General features: G+C 45.0%; 1 protein-coding gene across 1 annotated transcript in view; it reads left to right on the top strand.

Moving 5' to 3' along the window:
• The first annotated feature begins 2,428 nt into the window (after positions 1-2,428).
• The window catches only part of LOC123763320 (uncharacterized), a 72,472-nt gene continuing 55,566 nt past the window's right edge, over positions 2,429-19,334 (top strand). Inside the window, exon 1 of the mRNA XM_069303093.1 lies at positions 2,429-2,732. The gene's annotated coding sequence lies outside the window, so the exon portion shown is untranslated. The remainder of the gene's footprint in view (positions 2,733-19,334) is intronic.

Raw genomic sequence — 19,334 nt, 5'->3', positions numbered from 1 at the left:
CAAAGACGCCTCAGTAAGCGGCCTGCGGGCCGCTCCAAGCAACAGCCTGTTGGACCAAGCTCTCATAAGTCACGCCTGGCCTCAGGCCGGGTTCGGGGAGTAGAAGAACTCCCAGAACCATTGCTCTAAGGTAATTTGTATTTATAATTTCTATGTTGCATTATAATTAATTAGAGTAATTGCAAAGGTGATTTGTTTTATGCAAAGTAAGGATCTTAACTGATTATGCTGATGGGAAGTTGAGTACATATTAATAGCAACACTTATGCATGATTACTTGGCTAGGCTTGCACGTTTTCTTCAACATTATTTGTTTGCATTTTTAGTTTACCTCATTCTGTGTACATAAATTATAATTCTTAGTGCAATATTGCACATCAGACTATAATTGATTAACAGGAAAAGCCTTATAACCTACAAATACCTACATATATTTATATACATTTTGGCAGTGGAAATTAATACAAGTACATATATATTGTACTGTGATCTATGTTAGCTACATTACCTTGAGGTTACCTTGAGGTGCTTCCGGGGCTTAGCGTCCCCGCGGCCCGGTCGTCGACCGGGCCTCCTGGTTGCCGGACTGATCAACCAGGCTGTTGGACGCGGCTGCTCGCAGCCTGACGTATGAGTCACAGCCTGGTTGATCAGGTAAATGATAAAAGCTACATGATAAAAGATTTATCAAGAAGTGAACTGAATTGAACTTCAGTTGATAATATCTTTAGGTTTGTTAGAAGAATTAGAAACTAATTAGGCTCAGGGATACGCCCTTCTGGATCTTATAGTCGCTAGCCGGTAGGCTGCGCGAGGCGCCGTTTTTTCAATCATTTATCCATACAAAAAATATCATATTCCTTTGCCTGATTTATCCGAGGGTCACTATCTCTCAAGTGGCCTCGACGAGGACTGGAAGCCGCCGGCTTATCGACGATCCCGTAATTTGTCTTAATGATTTTGTTGCGCTGGATTTTAACATGCGTTTTGGCATTTATGGCTTCGGCGGGTAGGCGGTTCTATGAGTTAATAACCCTGTGGGTGGAGGATTAGTACCTGTATGATTACAATCACCCGTATCTGTACTACCAGCATCGCCATATTCAGCAACCCACCCCTACCTCTCTGACGCATGGCGGCCGCCGCTACAGTCAATAGTCACGTAGCTACCTACCCATTGATTGATTGATGAAGATTAAGCTAACTAATAGGTAGCACGGGTATGAATAGCCCGTAAAGCTACCCACCAACGCCTATCAGTGTGTGTACACCAGTTACAGCCCCGCTCCTGTGCCAGGTAAGTCCACTACGGGCTCACCATAGCCCGTGCTACTTGCCCCGCTCCTGTGCCAGGTAAGTCCACTACGGGCTCACCATAGCCCGTGCTACTTGCCCCGCTCCTGTGCCAGGTAAGTCCACTACGGGCTCACCATAGCCCGTGCTACTTGCCCCGCTCCTGTGCCAGGTAAGTCCACTACGGGCTCACCATAGCCCGTGCTACTTGGAACTTTTTCTTCCCAGCTGAATCTAAAACAACAACAACAGCCTATCAATGTTTATATTTTGAGGGGCGACGCATCATATGATTGTAGCGCAAAAATATTTAGCCAGTTAGTTGTATGTGTTAAGATATTAGTGTGTGACGGAACAGTTAAGAAAATACATTCTTATTAGAATGTAAAAACTCTTGTATATATAAATAAAATAAAATAAAAATATATGTGTGAGAAGCAAAGATTGGAGAGAGCAGCGAGAGTAATGTTTTTGAAGGTTGGGAATTAAGCCTTATAGTTAAGGCTACTGTGCTGAGTCCTCTTTGTGGAATATTTAAGTGTGGTTTTAGCTTTATTTTTTTTCGAACTCTGTAAAGTGAATAGTACCAAATTCTACTGTCTAATTGTCTATTATGTCTTATGTACGATGGTCCACATAGTTACACAAGCTAAACAGGAAGATGGGTTGTTATGTTCACAATGCAGGCGTCAACAGTGTCATCAATGCAGGCGTCAACAGTGTCATCAATGCAGGCGTCAACAGTGTCATCAATGCAGGCGTCAACAGTGTCATCAATGCAGGCGTCAACAGTGTCGTCAATGCAGGCGTCAACAGTGTCATCAATGCAGGCGTCAACAGTGTCATCAATGCAGGCGTCAACAGTGTCGTCAATGCAGGCGTCAACAGACAGTTTTTACAATACAGGCGTCAACAGTGTTGACAATGCAGGCGTCAACAGACAGTGTTGACAATGCAGGCGTCAACAGACAGTGTTGACAATGCAGGCGTCAACAGACAGTGTTCACAATGCAGGCGTCCTGTGATTGGTCAATAATCCTGTGACGTCCTGTGATTGGTCAATAATCCCGGCGTGGCAACTCTTAGACTCCACCAGGTCGACCCAGTCCGCGACCCTCAGTTGCCCTCCCGACGCTGCAGGGGTAGGGTGTTGCCTGGTGTCTCCGCTGAACACCTCTCTATACCCTCGTTACCCTACTAACATATCCTTGCTGAACTGATATCATTAGTGTTCTGTGCAGTTTTGTGAGACGTCTTGTGTCAGTGATAAGACAAAGAAATATTATCCAGGAGCAAATTACAGCATGTTAAACGAGATTTATAAGTGAAAGATTAATTGGAAATTGATGAAGGGGTTTAATTGATGATTGAGAGTAGTGGTTAGTGGATAGATTAGATCTATCCACTCCTGGGAAAACGCTTCTAACATCTCAGGAGAGGTAAGTTGTCCTTAATAACTGGAGGAAGTAGTTACTGTGATTTCAGTGGTTGTTCGGCTTGGTGGTTCGTGTCTCGAATATAGTAGTCCTTCGGGTTTCTATAGATACTATATAGATACTAAGTTAGTGATTGTGTTAGTGTAGGGAGGCGTCACTAAAGGGCAGGTCACAACAGTATAGGCAGTTGATAGTGTTAAGGATTGTGATGTTGTGTACCTTGACTTTAGCAAAACTTTTGATACAGTGCCACATGAAAAACTGATTAAAAAGATAGAGGCTCATTGTATTGGGGATGCTATATTAAGATGGATTAGGGAATGGCTATACCAAAGGAAACAGAGTTAGTATAAATGGGGTTAAGTCAGTAGGAAAATGTTGTAAATGGAGTGCCTCAGGGCTCTGTCCTGGGACCTCTGTTGTTTATAATATATATAAATGATTTAGATTCAGGTTTGAGTAGCAACATTTGCAAATTTGCCGATGATACAAAAATCGGTAGGGAAATTAACACGGAAGAAGACTCACTATCACTACACGTTGATCTAAGTAGGGTTTTGAAATAAGAACATAAGAACAAAGGTAACTGCAGAAGGCCTATTGGGCCATACAAGGCAGCTCCTATTTATAACCACCCAGTCCCATGCATATACATGTCCAACGCACGCTTGAAACAATCGAGGGACCCCACCTCCACCACGTTACGCGGTAATTGGTTCCACAAATCAACAATCCTGTTACCGAACCAGTATTTACCCAAGTCTTTCCTAAATCTAAACTTATCCAATTTATACCCATTGTTTTGTGGTCTGTCTTGTGTTGATACTTATAATACCCTATTAATATCCGCTTTATGTCCATTCATCCACTTGTAAACCTCTATCATGTCACCCCTAACTCTTCGCCTTTCCAGTGATTGCAATTTAAGCTTTGTTAATCTTTCTTCACATGAAAGATTTCTAATTTGGGGAATTAACTTTGTCATCCTACGCTGGACACGTTCATGTGAATTCATTCTATAGTACGGCGACCAAAATTGAACCCCTAACTCTTCGCCTTTCCAGTGAATGCAACTTAAGCTTTGTTAATCTTTCTTCATATGAAAGATTAACAAAGCTTAAGTTGCATTCACTGGAAAGGCGAAGAGTTAGGGGTGGCATGATAGAGGTTTACAAGTGGGTGAATGGACATAACAAAGGGGATATTAATAGGGTATTAAAAGTATCAACCACAAGACAGAACACGAAACAATGGGTATAAATTGGATAAGTTTAGATTTAGGAAAGACTTGGGTAAATACTGGTTCAGTAACAGGGTTGTTGATTTGTGGAACCAATTGCCGCGTAACATTGTGGAGGTGGGGTCCCTCGATTGTTTCAAGCGCGGGTTGGACAAGTATATGAGCGGGATTGGGTGGTTATAAATAGGAGCTGCCTCGTATGGGCCAATAGGCCTTCTGCAGTTGCCTTTGTTCTTATGTTCTTATGAACTGCATAATCTAAATGGGGCCTAACCAGAGCTTGATATAGCTGAAGAACCACACCAGGTTTCTTGTTACTAACGCTTCGATTAATAAATCCCAGTGTCCTATTTGCCTTATTACGAACATTCATGCATTGATCCTTTGGTTTTAAATTCTTACTAATCATAACTCCCAGATCCCTTTCGCAATCCGACTTCGCAATCTCAACACCATCTAGCTCGTATCTTGTAACTCTATCATCATTACCTAGCCTCAGAACTTTACAATTATCAACATTAAACTCCATCTGCCAATCTATTGACCATTTCAAAACCCTATTTAGAACGACTTGAAGTGACAGCGAGTCTTCTTCCGTGTTAATTTCCCTTCCGATTTTTGTATCATCGACAAATTTGCAAATGTTGCTACTCAATCTAAATCTAACCTGAATCTAAATCATTTATATATATTATAAACAACAGAGGTCCCAGGACAGAGCCTTGAGGCACTCCACTAACAACATTATCCCACTCTGACTTAACCCCATTTATACTAACTCTCTGTTTCCTTTGGTATAGCCATTCAATAATCCATCTTAATATAGCACCCCCATTACCATAAGCCTCTATCTTTTTAATCAGTTTTTCATGTGGCACTGTATCAAAAGCTTGGCTAAAGTCAAGGTACACAACACAATCCTTACCACTATCAACTGCCTCAATTTATACCTCTGCCTCAATTCATCTGCCCCCTATTTATACCTTAATAAATTGTGTACTCGCCTAGTTGTGCTTGCGGAGGTTGAGCTCTGGCTCTTTAGTCCCGCTTCTCAACTGTCAATCAACTGGTGTACAGATTCCCGAGTCTACTGGGCTCTATCATATCTACACTTGAAACTGTGTATGGAGTTTATGATCGCATATGACAGGTGTGTAGCAGTAGCAGCATACCTGGCTACTGCATATGTCAGGTGTGTAGCTGGAGCATAGGGCATAGGAGTACAAAGGTTAGAGGTAGTAATTAAATCAGATATTTGCATGATGTCTGCCGAAACCCCCCCCCCCCCTCCCATTACGCGCTAGGCTTCCACAGTGAAAAGAATTTTGGTCCAGCATTTCGTTACGGTATTTTGGGCTAAAAACACAATATTTCGAAACGCCACCATTATTACTCGAATGTTAAATTCTCATTATACAAGATTCATACATCGGCATTTATACAGCGTTGTTGTGATGAGATAATTTATATTAGATTTGAATTATCGCAAAAATGTAACTAATTTTCCCTAGCCACAGACGTATGAAATGCAAGTTTTCCCTAGCCACAGACGTATGAAATGCAAGTTTTCCCTAGCCACAGACGTATGAAATGCAAGTTTTCCCTTGCCACAGACGTATGAAATGCAAGTTTTCCCTTGCCACAGACGTATGAAATGCGAGTTTTCCCTTGCCACAGACGTATGAAATGCAAGTTTTCCCTAGCCACAGACGTATGAAATGCAAGTTTTCCCTAGCCACAGACGTATGAAATGCAAGTTTTCCCTAGCCACAGACGTATGAAATGCGAGTTTTCCCTAGCCACAGACGTATGAAATGCAAGTTTTCCCTTGCCACAGACGTATGAAATGCAAGTTTTCCCTAGCCACAGACGTATGAAATGCAAGTTTTCCCTAGCCACAGACGTATGAAATGCGAGTTTTACCCTAGCCACAGACGTATGAAATGCAAGTTTTCCCTTGCCACAGACGTATGAAATGCGAGTTTTACCCTAGCCACAGACGTATGAAATGCAAGTTTTCCCTAGCCACAGACGTATGAAATGCAAGTTTTCCCTTGCCACAAATCGTATAAATGTAAAATTTTCACAACTAGAAGCGTACAAACCCAAGCAATCGACTTACGACCTATTCGGTCGAAGGGGGATAGTACGCCTGTCGGCACCCGATTGATTGATTGATGAAGATTAAGCCACCCAAGAGGTGGCACGGGCATGAGTACCTCGTGAGAAGGGTATCTGGGGTAGTATGTCTGCAGACGAGGAGTCACAATAACGTTACGGGCTCACCATAGCCCGTGCTACATGGACACTTCGTTCTGAGTAGCTAAATCTGTAACAACATCACAATAACGTGGCTGAAATATGTTGACCAGACCACACACTAGAAAGTGAAGGGACGACGACGTTTCGGTCCGTCCTGGACCATTCTCAAGTCGATTGTGTCTGTCTCTCCCCCTCATACTTTCCACCCTCTACCCCACATCCCTCATTTTCTCCCTCATTTACCCCATACCTTGCCCCCCCTTCTCACCTAACCTCACACCTGTTTTCCCAGGTTTGGCCTCCTTCTCTAACAGACATTTTAAGATGCAAACATAACCAGACCGTCAGAACACATTCCCCGGGAGACATCTCCCGTCACGCAGGGTGCAGTCGCACCTCCACAGATCTCCAGTATCAGCTCTTGATACTGGTAATGGCTCAAAAGGGCCACCACTTACGGGCTATTCATGCCCGTGCCACCTTTTGGGTGGCTTAATCTTCATCAATCAATCAATCAATCAACAAACCGCTGGGCCACTTTGGCGTCAGACGCCGGTGGAGGTGGAGGACCTGTTGCTGCTGATCTTTCGACTAGCTACGTTGCCCTCTTAAAAAAAGTTTTATTACTCATTTGCGTAACGTTCTGCTGACCTGATGAGGATTCTTTTTAATGATTTTTTTAGATATGAAATGATCTGTCGAAACCAATTAGTTCATTTTAATTCTTGACCGAGGAAAAAATGTATTTATAAAATTTGGAGTAATTCGGTCCGACTGAATGCAGTTAATGATACAGCCGGGCGATATTTTTTTTTCCGGTGATTGGAAATGAAAAAAATATATGGTCATCACATTCTGACGGTTCGGTTAATTGGTCCTGGGAGTTATCCAGCCCTTATTTACACACGTACATATGTGTGCACGAACACCCCGCCCAGATGTACATCACACATGTACACCTCGCCCAGATGTACACACGTACACCTCGCTCTGATGTACACACACACACGTACACCCTCGTCCTGATGTACACACAGGGGGGGCCAACAGTTACGGATTTGCGCTCAGTCAATCTCCCTTGGTCAGGGCTCGAACCCAAATCAAATAGGTGGGGAAGAAATGCGTTGCCACTTGGCCGGCACGAAAGGTATTCGGCGAGCGTAAGTCAGTAATTTGATCAAGATTGATCTTATAGCAACACCTCAACCACTGGCAGCATTACACACAGGCGCAATGTGTCACTTAGAACTAGTTTACAAAGTACTAGCTCTATCTATAAGTCCAACATTATGTTTGTAACTCATCTTCTATGTATGTACTTTTACCTGAATACAAATTTGAATTTGAATTTGAACCGTCTGTGGCGCTTCCAGGGGCCCTTGCGGCTGTTGGCGGATCCTTCAGTTATGGTTTGAAAAGTGGACGGTTTGTCACGTAACGGTCTCCGGTCAATATTGGGTGATGGGCTCCGGTCAATATTGGGTGATGGGCTCCGGTCAATATTGGGTGATGGGCTCCGGTCAATATTGGGTGATGGGCTCCGGTCAATACTGGGTGATGTGCTCCGGTCAATATTGGGTGATGGGCTCCGGTCAATACTGGGTGATGTGCTCCGGTAAATATTGGGTGATGGGCTCCGGTCAATACTGGGTGATGGGCTCCGGTCAATACTGGGTGATGGGCTCCGGTCAATACTGAGTGATGGGCTCCGGTCAATACTGGGTGATGGGCTCTGGTCAATACTGGGTGATGGGCTCCGGTCAATACTGAGTGATGGGCTCCGGTCAATACCGAGTGATGGGCTCCGGTCAATACCGGGTAATGGGCTCCGGTCAATACCGGGTAATGGGCTCCGGTCAATACTGTCCAATACCGGGTAATGGGCTCCGGTCAATACTACCCAATACTGGGTGACTGTTGCTCCCATTCCCAGCCAATATGTTTACCATGTTAAAATATCATCAATACCTACCACACTCTGAGTGTAGAATGTCCCCGTAATGTTGCAAGAACGTCCAGAAAATGTTGCAAGAACGTTCCGAGAATGTTGCAAGAACGTCCTGAAAATGTTGCAAAAACGTTTCGAAAATGTTGCCGGAACGCTCCGATAACATTGCGGGAACGTTGCGAAAATGTTGTGAGAACGTAAATATTGTAAAAATAAGCGGTTTATACTGCCTGGCAAAGTGCTGCAAGTCTCCATCAATAATTACACACACGCCTTGAAGCGTGTTGTGGTGGTTACTGGTCCCTTCCCCTCATACCTGATATAGGTCTCTCATACCTGATATAGGTCCCTCATACTGCCCCTCATACCTGATATAGGTCCCTCATACTGCCCCTCATACCTGATATAGGTCCCTCATACTGCCCCTCATACCTGATATAGGTCCCTCATACCTGATATAGGTCCCTCATACTGCCCCTCATACCTGATATAGGTCCCTCATACCTGATATAGGTCCCTCATACTGCCCCTCATACCTGATATAGGTCCCTCATACCTGATATAGGTCCCTCATACTGCCCCTCATACCTGATATAGGTCCCTCATACTGCCCCTCATACCTGATATAGGTCCCTCATACCTGATATAGGTCCCTCATACCTGATATAGGTCCCTCATACTGCCCCTCATACCTGATATAGGTTCCTCATACTTAGCCCAGGTCCCAAAGTACTCATTCCGGCCCTCAGGTCCCTATTCATGAGAAGGGGTGAGTGATAAGACATTTGTTTGGTCCATAAAGTGTACCTGAGTCCCTCCCTCCCTCCCCAGGGGGCCCGAACCGGTGACTCATCCAGTAAATCGATGTTAGCTACCCTTAAGGGAAGCGGTACTCATCTACACCCTACCCTTAAGGGAAGCGGTACTCATCTACACCCTACCCTTAAGGGAAGCAGTACCTATCTACAGCTTTACCCTTAAGGGAAGCAGTACCTCATCTACACCCTACCTTTAAGGGAGGCTGTACCTATCTGCTTAGAATACGGCCAAGAAACATAGGTTATTAGTGTTTTGAATAAGCTGCTAGTGCTTTGAACCTCATAAACTGTTTAATAAATGTAACCACAGCCACTAAGATTGAGGAAAGATGTATATGTTTCGTAAGGGGCTGGTGGGGAAGGGGGAGGTGTTAACAGGTGTTTTGATTGCTCTGTCCTCTCACCCAGTCTTCGTGAGTGGTGTTGACGGGGTGTCCAACGGCGCCCCCTCAAGCAGCAAGCACTTGAGGGGGGATAAGGTGCATGGGGTATCGATCTTGGGCGGGGGGGTAAAGATGTGTGTCGCCACATGTTGCTCTATTGTGTACTCTCGCTGGGAAGTACACGAGGCTACATGTCTCGACTAGGTGCGTGAAGTTGTTGACAATGTGCCACTTGAAGCCGGCGTTTGGAATCTGAAAAGCCTATTATAATGGTCAATGATATACGGCCTCGTATAGGTGCACCCTGTTTTATATACACTGTGAGTTAAGCTTTCAACTTGGTGCGACATCACGGTTGAGCAGTAAGCAAGTCATTAACCTTAATGGCTCTTGTGGTCGATAGGCCGTCCAGCCAACGTAGCCTAACTCAAGCTAACGAGAACTCCCACACGGGCAGTGGGAGATTATCCCCACACCCCGGCCCAGTTCCCTATTGCGTAAGGTTCATGGCTCTTAGCAATAACCAATATTTGTCGAACTCATGAAGGATAATCGGATTTTATGTGGGTTATTGAATGTTTCTGGGGGAGTGGGGGGGGGGATGGGAGAGGAATGTGGTGAGTGAGGGTGGAGGAGTATGGGGGTGAGGGAGGGAAGTGTATACTCGTCTAACTCTGACTATGGGACAGATGTGTCTAGCTTGTCTTGGCCCACAAGTTGAAGTCCCTCAGACACATTCTGTTTAGATGCTCCAAGCAGATGAAGTCCGTCGGTCCCTAAATATATACGGTATTGGTTCATTCCGGTGAAGGACGGAGCACACTGACTGCTCTGAGCCCTGGGGAGGGGGACGAGTTATGTCCGGATTACTTAAATTATTAGGTGTGGCGTGAGCGTAAGTGTGGTAATGAGGGTGTGTGAGGGTCTTTATGGTAAACAATACGAGTGTGTTAGTGAGTGGTTACTGTTTGTGTGGCTGGGAATGTTTGGTTGCGTGGTTGGCAAGGGAAGTTGAGTTCTTGGGTCTATCTGTAGAATGAGGCTCTGCTCCTTTCCCTCCTCACTAACTCACTCACATTTCCCTTCGTTCTCCCCTCCCTCCCTCCCTTTCCCATGCCTCTCTCTCTCCTCTTCCTCCTCCCTTCTTCCTTCCAATTTCCTCCAATAGCTTGATGTCTATTGTAGTAAAATTGCTTGAATCGATAATTGTAAAAGCATTTACATTTTGAAAAGCATTTACTGATAAAGGATTCTGATCGCAGCTTAGGGCCGCTCACGTTTATCAAATTTGCTTTCATTCTTTTCCTGTATATTTGAAGCACTTGATAGCGAGAAGAAAATTGGATCAATATTGGAGTCCAGAACCGTGAGTCGTGGAGAGTTTGAGCTGACGACCCCGATGAATAGGCCTACAATTCACAAGGCTATGAGCAATAATGTTATGTAGATCTGACATTTTAGTTTGTACGTTGAATTTCATTATTGGAAACCATCTCCAGGGACAACGAATTACACACACATCCGTCATAGTCAGCTGTCATTATCCTAAAGCCCAATAATACTTTGAGATACATATACTTAATATATTGAAAAGGATTCTCTTGTCTATAATTGCGAATCATTATTGATGTTGACCAGACCACACACTAGAAGGTGAAGGGACGACGACGTTTCGGTCCGTCCTGGACCTTTCTCAAGTCGATTCTCAAGTCAAGTCGATCGCAATCATTATCGATGACAAAATCGTGAGAATAGGCTTTTCCCGTTGTGATTAACATGAGGTATTTCCCCTCCTGCGTTGCCCTGAAGGTCGTTGCTGGAATCCTGGAATGGTCAGGCTGTTTGAAATTGCTGGTCGCTGGAAGTGGCGGAAGTCTAGCAAGGCTCAGCTTTAAGGTGGCGAGGCTATACATGCTGCCCAGTGTTGAGGGAGGCTGGACTCTCAGACATAGTGAGAGTTCCTGCTCCTTACGGCCCGGCTTGTTAAGGCCTCGATTGCTTTCTTGTTTTTCTTCCGGAGGGATAATTACACACTGGCAGACACTTGCTGTCAACCACACGGTGTTTAAGATCGAGAAGTGCTGATTATGTAAAGAAATACTGCTGACGGTAGCCTCATGATTTCAGCATTTTAATTTTTTTTTATAGATATTTTGTTTCAATTCACGTGAATGGAAAGTAATGTAGTGTGTGTGTGTGTGTGTGTGTGTGTACTCACCTAGTTTTACTGACTTAGTTGTGCTTGCGGGGGTTCAGCTCTTTGGTCCCGCCTCTCAACCGTCAAGAGTTTTGTGTATTCACCTAGTTGTGTTTGAAGGGGTTGAGCTTTGCTCTTTTGGCCCGCCTCTCAACTGTCAATCAACTGTTTACTAACTACTTTTTTTTCCCCCACACCGTGTGTGTGTGTGTGTGTGTGTGTGTGTGTGTGTGTGTGTGTGTGTGTGTGTGTGTGTGTGTGTGTGTGTGTTTCTAGCCCGTCCTCCTAATAGAACGTTGCATTTTGACGTATACTTTACCCAAGGCCAAAAAATTGTCGTACAAGAAAATGGAAGCGGCTGGCGAAATTGACGTACTGTCCCGTTTTCTATTTTGGGTCCTCTGGTAGGTTAGGATAAGGGCACTTTAGTACGACAGTTTCTGGACGTTGGGGACGTTTGCGAGGACGGGCTGGTGGTTCGTTGTTGTAGCCGATAGCCGGAATAAATAATAAATTTAAGTGAACGATAATGGTTCTAATTTTAAATGATTTCTATATTGTATCAATGGAATTTTGTTGCTGTATTTTGCCTCATTAGGCAGTATAAACAGCGTTTGTGTTTTGCAGTGTAAACTGTATTTTGTATTGCGGCCCAGTAGGCCTATCTTGAGGTTATCTTGAGATGATTTCGGGGCTTTTTAGTGTCCCCGCGGCCCGGTCCTCGACCAGGCCTCCACCCCTAGGAAGCAGCCCGTGACAGCTGACTAACTCCCAGGTACCTATTTTACTGCTAGGTAACAGGGGCATAGGGTGAAAGAAACTCTGCCCATTATTTCTCGCCCGGGATCGAACCCGGGACCATAGGATCACGTGTACAGCGAGCTGTCCGCTCGGCCGACCGGCTCCCTATGTGTAAATCAGACACAATATCTGTCAATTATGTGCCTGTATTTACTATTGACATATATTCATATTTATGGACGGAACCTATCCCAGTAAACCGTAAATCACATGTTTTTATTTTAGGGAGAATATAGAAGAATAAAAAACATTTTGCATGAAATTCTAGCAGATTGATATACTAAACAATATTAAAAACAAGTTTTTATTTAATAAGGAGGATGTGCTTGCTTGTTCGCAGTAGTTGATTTCAATTTGGAACACAGGAAGAATCACACCAGGGGCCAGATTCACGAAGCAGTTACGCAAGCACTTACGAACCTGGGGCCAGATTCACGAAGCAGTTACGCAAGCACTTACGAACCTGGGGCCAGATTCACGAAGCAGTTACGCAAGCACTTACGAACCTGGGGCCAGATTCACGAAGCAGTTACGCAAGCACTTACGAACCTGGGGCCAGATTCACGAAGCAGTTACGCAAGCACTTACGAACCTGGGGCCAGATTCACGAAGCAGTTACGCAAGTACTTACGAACGTGTACATCTTTCCTCAATCTTTGACGGCTTTGGTTACATTTATTAAACAGTTTACAAGCATGAAAACTTGCCAATCAACTTTTGTTATTGTTATAAACAGCCTCCTGGTGCTTCGGAGCTCATTAACTGTTTAATAATTGTAAACAAAGCCGCCAAAGATTGAGAAAAGATGAACAGGTTCGTAAGTGCTTGCGTAACTGCTTCGTGAATCCAGCCCCACCGGGCCATCACACCTTCCTGGACATAACAGGAAGCGCACACAAACAAAATAACATCGGCAGGATATGCAAAACCATCAACCACACGAACGAGCTTTATGAACATAATCAACCACAACCGATGTTAGACCATTTATGGAGTATGCAGCACTAGCATGGACACCCACATATTGTAAAACACACACATTTATATATTTCGGAGGCTGGAACATTGTCCCAAAGACCGGTAAGAGAAGAAGATCGTAGCCATGATATAAGAGCTGAACCTAACATAGCTGGAAAAAATAACAGAAGCAGAGGAGACTTGTTGACGACGTTCCAGATACCGAGGGGGCACGAGAGGGAATTAGAAACAGAAATCAGAGTGACGCGAACAGAGACGCCAGAGGCGCTGCAATTGAGGCCAACTCCACAGCTTTAAGGGAAGATATTGCAAAGCCCCAGAAGGTCGGAATTTAAAGACAAACCAAATAGCTGGAATGTTGACCAGACCACACACTAGAAGGTGAAGGGACGACGACGTTTCGGTCCGTCCTGGACCATTCCCAATCGACTTGAGAATGGTCCAGGACGGACCGAAACGTCGTCGTGTGCTCACCTTCTGGTGTGTGGTTTTAGTCAGCATATCTTTTATAAACATATATTGGGAGAAAGCGCCACGCCGTTACGACTATATAGAACTGGGAAGTTATCAGAATAAGGATTTGGGAGTGGAGGGGAGGAAGGAATGGTGCCCAACCACTTGGACGGTCGGGGATTGAACGCCGACCTGCATGAAGCGAGACCGTCGCTCTACCGTCCACCATTTGGGGTCTTGTCTGATGCTCCTAACCACTTTTTTTCAAAATTGAAACACATTTTCTCCAGCATTTGGCCCAATTTCTAGGATATTGCTACGCAATTTCACCCAATTTCCTGTGATAGTGGTGCATAGAGGCGCCACGGGTGCCACGACAAGCACTGCTTGGCACACCACAAGCACATTTGGACTCCGGAGCATGCCAGATAATGTCAGGTCACCCTCCAAGGAGAAGGACGACGTCACCCTCCAAGAAGAAGGACGACGTCACCCTCCAAGGAGAAGGACGACGTCACCCTCCAAGGAGAAGGACGACGTCACCCTCCAAGGAGAAGGACGACGTCACCCTCCAAGGAGAAGGACGACGCCACCCTCCAAGGAGAAGGACGACGTCACCCTCCCCTCCAAGGAGAGGGAAATGCCATTGGTCTCACAGACGAGCCGATCCCGGTGTTTATAACCTGCATTTTGGGCAGGCGAGGAGTCACAATAACGTGGTTGAAGTATGTTGACCAGACCACACACTAGAAAGTGAAGGGACGACGACGTTTCGGTCCGTCCTGGACCATTCTCAATCGACTTGAGAATGGTCCAGGACGGTCCATTGAAGGTGAAGGGACGACGACGTTTCGGTCCGTCCTGGACCATTCTCAATCGACTTGAGAATTGTCCAGGACGGACCGAAACGTCGTCGTCCCTTCACCTGCTAGTGTGTAGTCTGGTCAACGGTATTTTTGGCTTTAACGACAGAAACCTTTGATGGATATTCAGCTCGGCTTCATTCATCTTGAGTATTCTCTCGGCGCGGGTAACGGAGTGGTTTTTGAGAGCCTTCTGGTGCTTCTTAAGGATTTTAACGCTACACTTCTTCCAGGAAGTGTAGCGGTATATGCTAAGCGTAGGTGTTGAACTGTCTGGTAAGCGGAGGTACAACGCTTCTCTCTAAGCTGACGGGAAAGCTTCTAGTGTGGATGGTGACGCGGGAGTTTGTAGGAAGGGGGAAGGAATTTTGTGGAGGTTGAAGAAGGGTGGAGAGGTGCCGTGACTCGACTTGGCCCTCTGCCATGATGCACCCCTCCATCCACGCCCCGTCCACACCACACCATCCACACCCGTCCACACCACACCATCCACGTCTGTCCACACCCCACCATCCACGCCCGCCCACACCCCACCATCCACACCCGTCCACACCACACCATCCACGTCTGTCCACACCCCACCATCCACACCCCACCATCCACATCCCACCATCCACATCCCACCATCCACGCCCGTCCACACCACATTTTGGGCAAAGATGCAGTGAAGACTCGGAACCGATAGGATAGTATGTGCCGTGTGGAATATAATGTTACTTACGTTCGGTTCATATTATAAACTAGATTGCCTTTTGTTTTCATTTCATTTATGATTGTTTCTTTTGTTTGTACCTGGAGTTTATAACTTTTTGTTAAATTAAGAAGGAGATTGATACTTTCTCCGGCCAGTCTATAACAGAGAGGATTATATATATGTAAGACATATATGATTATATATGACTCTTTATATAATCATATGTATATTTATGTTTACATATATAATCATTTATATATGATTATATATGTAAATCTTTTCTGTAGGGATCAATAACATTGTTTTTCCTAAAATATTTATTTTCCTGGAGCAATGACTATATATGAATTGATGAAATACGATTCATGAATACATATAGACTCTGTATGAAAGCGGAGTTATCGTTCAAAATACGTCTCTATTCGCTCGTATGATCATTCAGGCTAAAAATCGACGTAATTCAAAATGAAATCGGCTGGCGAAAGTGCCGTACTGTCCCGTTTTCTGTTTTGGGTCCTCTGGTTCAGGCTGTTAGGAGAGAAAACTTTCAATTAACGGGTTTCATGACGTTTTGAAACCTTAGGAGAACTTCCTGCCCTCCTAACCTGCCAGAGGACCCTTAAATTAACAAATCCACAAGGGCCGTGACGAGGATTCGAACCTACGCCTGTGAGCATCCCAGACGATGCCTTAATCGACACGGAGCTACGACATAAACCATGTCGTAGCTCAGTCGATTAAGGCAGCGTCTGGGATGCTCTCAGACGCAGGTTCGAATCCTCGTCACGGCCCTTGTGGATTTGTTCATTGGTGCATCACGCTATTGTGATCTCTGTGTGTGACCCTTAAATTAACTTGCTGTTTTGGAATAAAAATCCAAAATTTAATTGGAAAATGAATTTCTAATTTGAATTATGTTGATATTCGGCCTTAGATCATACGAGCGAAAAGCGACGTAATATGCAAGAGGATGAGCTGGAATAAGATGGACTTCTTGGGCCAGATTCACGAAGCAGTTACGCAAGTACTTACGAACGTATACATCTTTCCTCAATCTTTGACGGCTTTGGTTACATTTATTAAACAGTTTAAAAGCATGAAAACTTGCCAATCAACTGTTGTTATTGTTATAAAAAAGCCTCCTGGTGCTTCGGAGCTCATTAACTGTTTAATAATTGTAAACAAAGCCGCCAAAGATTGAGAAAAGATGTACACGTTCGTAACTGCTTGCGTAACTGCTTCGTGAATCTGGCTCCAAATCGTAGAGATTGCAGTCAGCCATTACTGGGTGGGCGGGCTGTGGGCGGGTTCTCTAATGCCGTCTCCCAGGCTTGGGTGGGCGGGCTGTGGGCGGGAATATGCAGTCGTGTTGTGCAGCTTTAAGAGCCGCCTTATGCTCTCATGGTAACAGCAACTTCCTGTTGCAGCCTCTACTAAACGATAGCAGCGACGTCCTGTTGCAACCTCTTACAGACGACAACAACGTCCTGTTGCAACCTCTTACAGACGACAACAACGTCCTGTTGCAACCTCTTGAGACGACAACAACGTCCTGTTGCAACCTCTTACAGACGACAACAACGTCCTGTTGCAACCTCTTGAGACGACAACAACGTCCTGTTGCAACCTCTTGAGACGTCAACAACGTCCTGTTGCAACCTCTTACAGACGACAACAACGTCCTGTTGCAACCTCTTGAGACGTCAACAACGTCCTGTTGCAACCTCTTACAGACGACAACAACGTCCTGTTGCAACCTCTTACAGACGTCAACAACGTCCTGTTGCAACCTCTTGCAGACGACAACAACGTCCTGTTGCAACCTCTCAGACGATAAATTTCCCAACACATGTGGCAAGAACCTCGTATTCACACAAGTGATGTGGTTCTTAATACCCAACATGTGTTTGAGAATCGAACTGGGAGTACTGGAGTTGTGAATGGATGTCCACGGTGCCAAGGACTGTCATTAGGGGGGATGGGATGGGGCAACAGGAGTGCCCCCTTACCAGCTGGGGCACTGGTAAGGGGGGAGACCAGCCCCCCCCCCTCACACCTGAGACCTGGTCAGTCACCTCAGACCGACCGGTCATTAGGAAGGTGTGTTATCTAATCCCTCTCACGGTCTCACCTTTCACCTGATTGGTTGACTGACAGGTTATAAGGGCCTCACGCTCCTCTGTCTTATCTCTGTCAGACCATAATTGTTTATTGTTTGAGATCGATTTTTTTTTTTGAGATCGAAATTGTTTATTTTTTTGAGACCGAAATTGTTTATTTTTTTTTTGAGACCGAAATTGTTTATTGTTTGAGACCGAAATTATTTATTTTTTAGTCCGAAATTGTTTATTGTTTGAGACCGAAATTATTTATTTTTTAGACCGAAATTGTTTATTGTTTGAGACCGAAATTGTTATTTTTTGTTTTTTCTGGGTTTGTAGTCGAAGGGAGCTGAACTGTTTGTGCCTCAATCTAATCTGCCTTTATTTCCACGGGTTCAGTTAATTGATTATAGTGTCATGTGTGTAATATTTCTGGACAGTTTATGTGGGTGTTTTGTCCATGGGGGGGGGGAGGTCTCCGGTGACACAGTGTTGACTATGGCGCGTGTAGACTCAAATTTGGCCAGAGGATAGGAGATAGACTAAGTTTTTTCTTTCTTTCTCGAATAATTAGTTGTCTGACGCTCTTTGGTTACAGAGCCTTGTTCTCTCCGGTTAGACCCTTGTTAGATAGTCGGACTGAGGTGTGTGAACTCTAGCAGCGGGGTTTTGATTGGTTTACCATACTTTGCGATGATTTCGGGGCTCAATGTGCCCGCGGCCCGGTCCTCGACTAGGCCTCCTCCTCCTTCTCCTCGTCTTACCTTATCAAGCAGTCAGTGTTGGGGGCTGGAGAGCCAGCCCCCAACAGGAATTGCAACAGGAAGTTGCTGTTACCAGGAGAGCCTGTTGACCAGACCACACACTAGAAGTTGAAGGGACGACGACGTTTCGGTCGTCGTCCCTTCACCTTCTAGTGTGTGGTCTGGTCAATATACTTCAGCTACGTTATTGTGACTCCTCGCCTGCACAGGAGAGCCTGTGTTGCTTAACATGTCGGTCTGTTGAACACTCTCGACCATATCCCCTGTCTGTTTGGTCCGCTCTAGTACGCTCTCCATTTTTCCAGACTCTAGCTCATGGGCCCCGCCATACTTCATTAGAGTCCCGCACAATGTTATATTCTTTTATAGTCCCTCTGTCTGTCTGGATTGAGAATTATAAATGTTCCCCATTGTCAAGGAGAGGACTCCTATTAGGCTCATTGAGGTCCTTCATATGACCTAGCCCAACTATTGACCTTCTCCAGGATGCAACCCACAACAGTTGCCAAACTCTAAGTTATACCTATTTACTGCGAGGTGAATAGATGGATTAGTTGAAAGGAAATGTTGCCCAAACGTCTCGTCCTGCGAGGAAAGAGCACCAGGAATCGTTCGGTTGTCTCTCAACTGCATTGCCCACTGTGGGACGAGACGTGGGAGGGGGGGAGGGGGGGGCATTTACATGGGAGTTCCAATGTGAGGCACAAAAGCTTAAGCTGTGACGTCAATAGAGGGAATCGAACCCATATGAATGAGTTTAATCTGGCCTTGTGTAAATTGCCTCGAAGGAGTCCTGATTTAGAGTGCTAAACGATGTTCTTGTGCTTGCCAGCGTCACATATGCCGCTGATGTTATCCTGTTTGTGTGTGCCTCTGGTGTTAGTGATGGCACTCTATCCACTCCCAAATTGTTCTGATTCCTGTAGTTGCCTTCTCCTTATGGTGTAGATGCCTGTATCTACACCATCAATACAGTGAAAGTGTATTACAGCATGTTGTATACAGGGTTTAATACAATTGTATTCGCTGTAACTAAGTCATACATCTCACTTGACTCAACTTCTTCCCTCGGAACTTGCCGGAGGTGTTCAGTAGTCTAACT

The sequence above is a fragment of the Procambarus clarkii genome, chromosome 49 (assembly GCF_040958095.1).
Source record: "Procambarus clarkii isolate CNS0578487 chromosome 49, FALCON_Pclarkii_2.0, whole genome shotgun sequence".
Lineage (NCBI taxonomy): Eukaryota > Metazoa > Arthropoda > Malacostraca > Decapoda > Cambaridae > Procambarus > Procambarus clarkii.
Note: the sequence above shows the minus strand (reverse complement) of the source record. Positions and strands in the feature narration are given on the sequence as shown.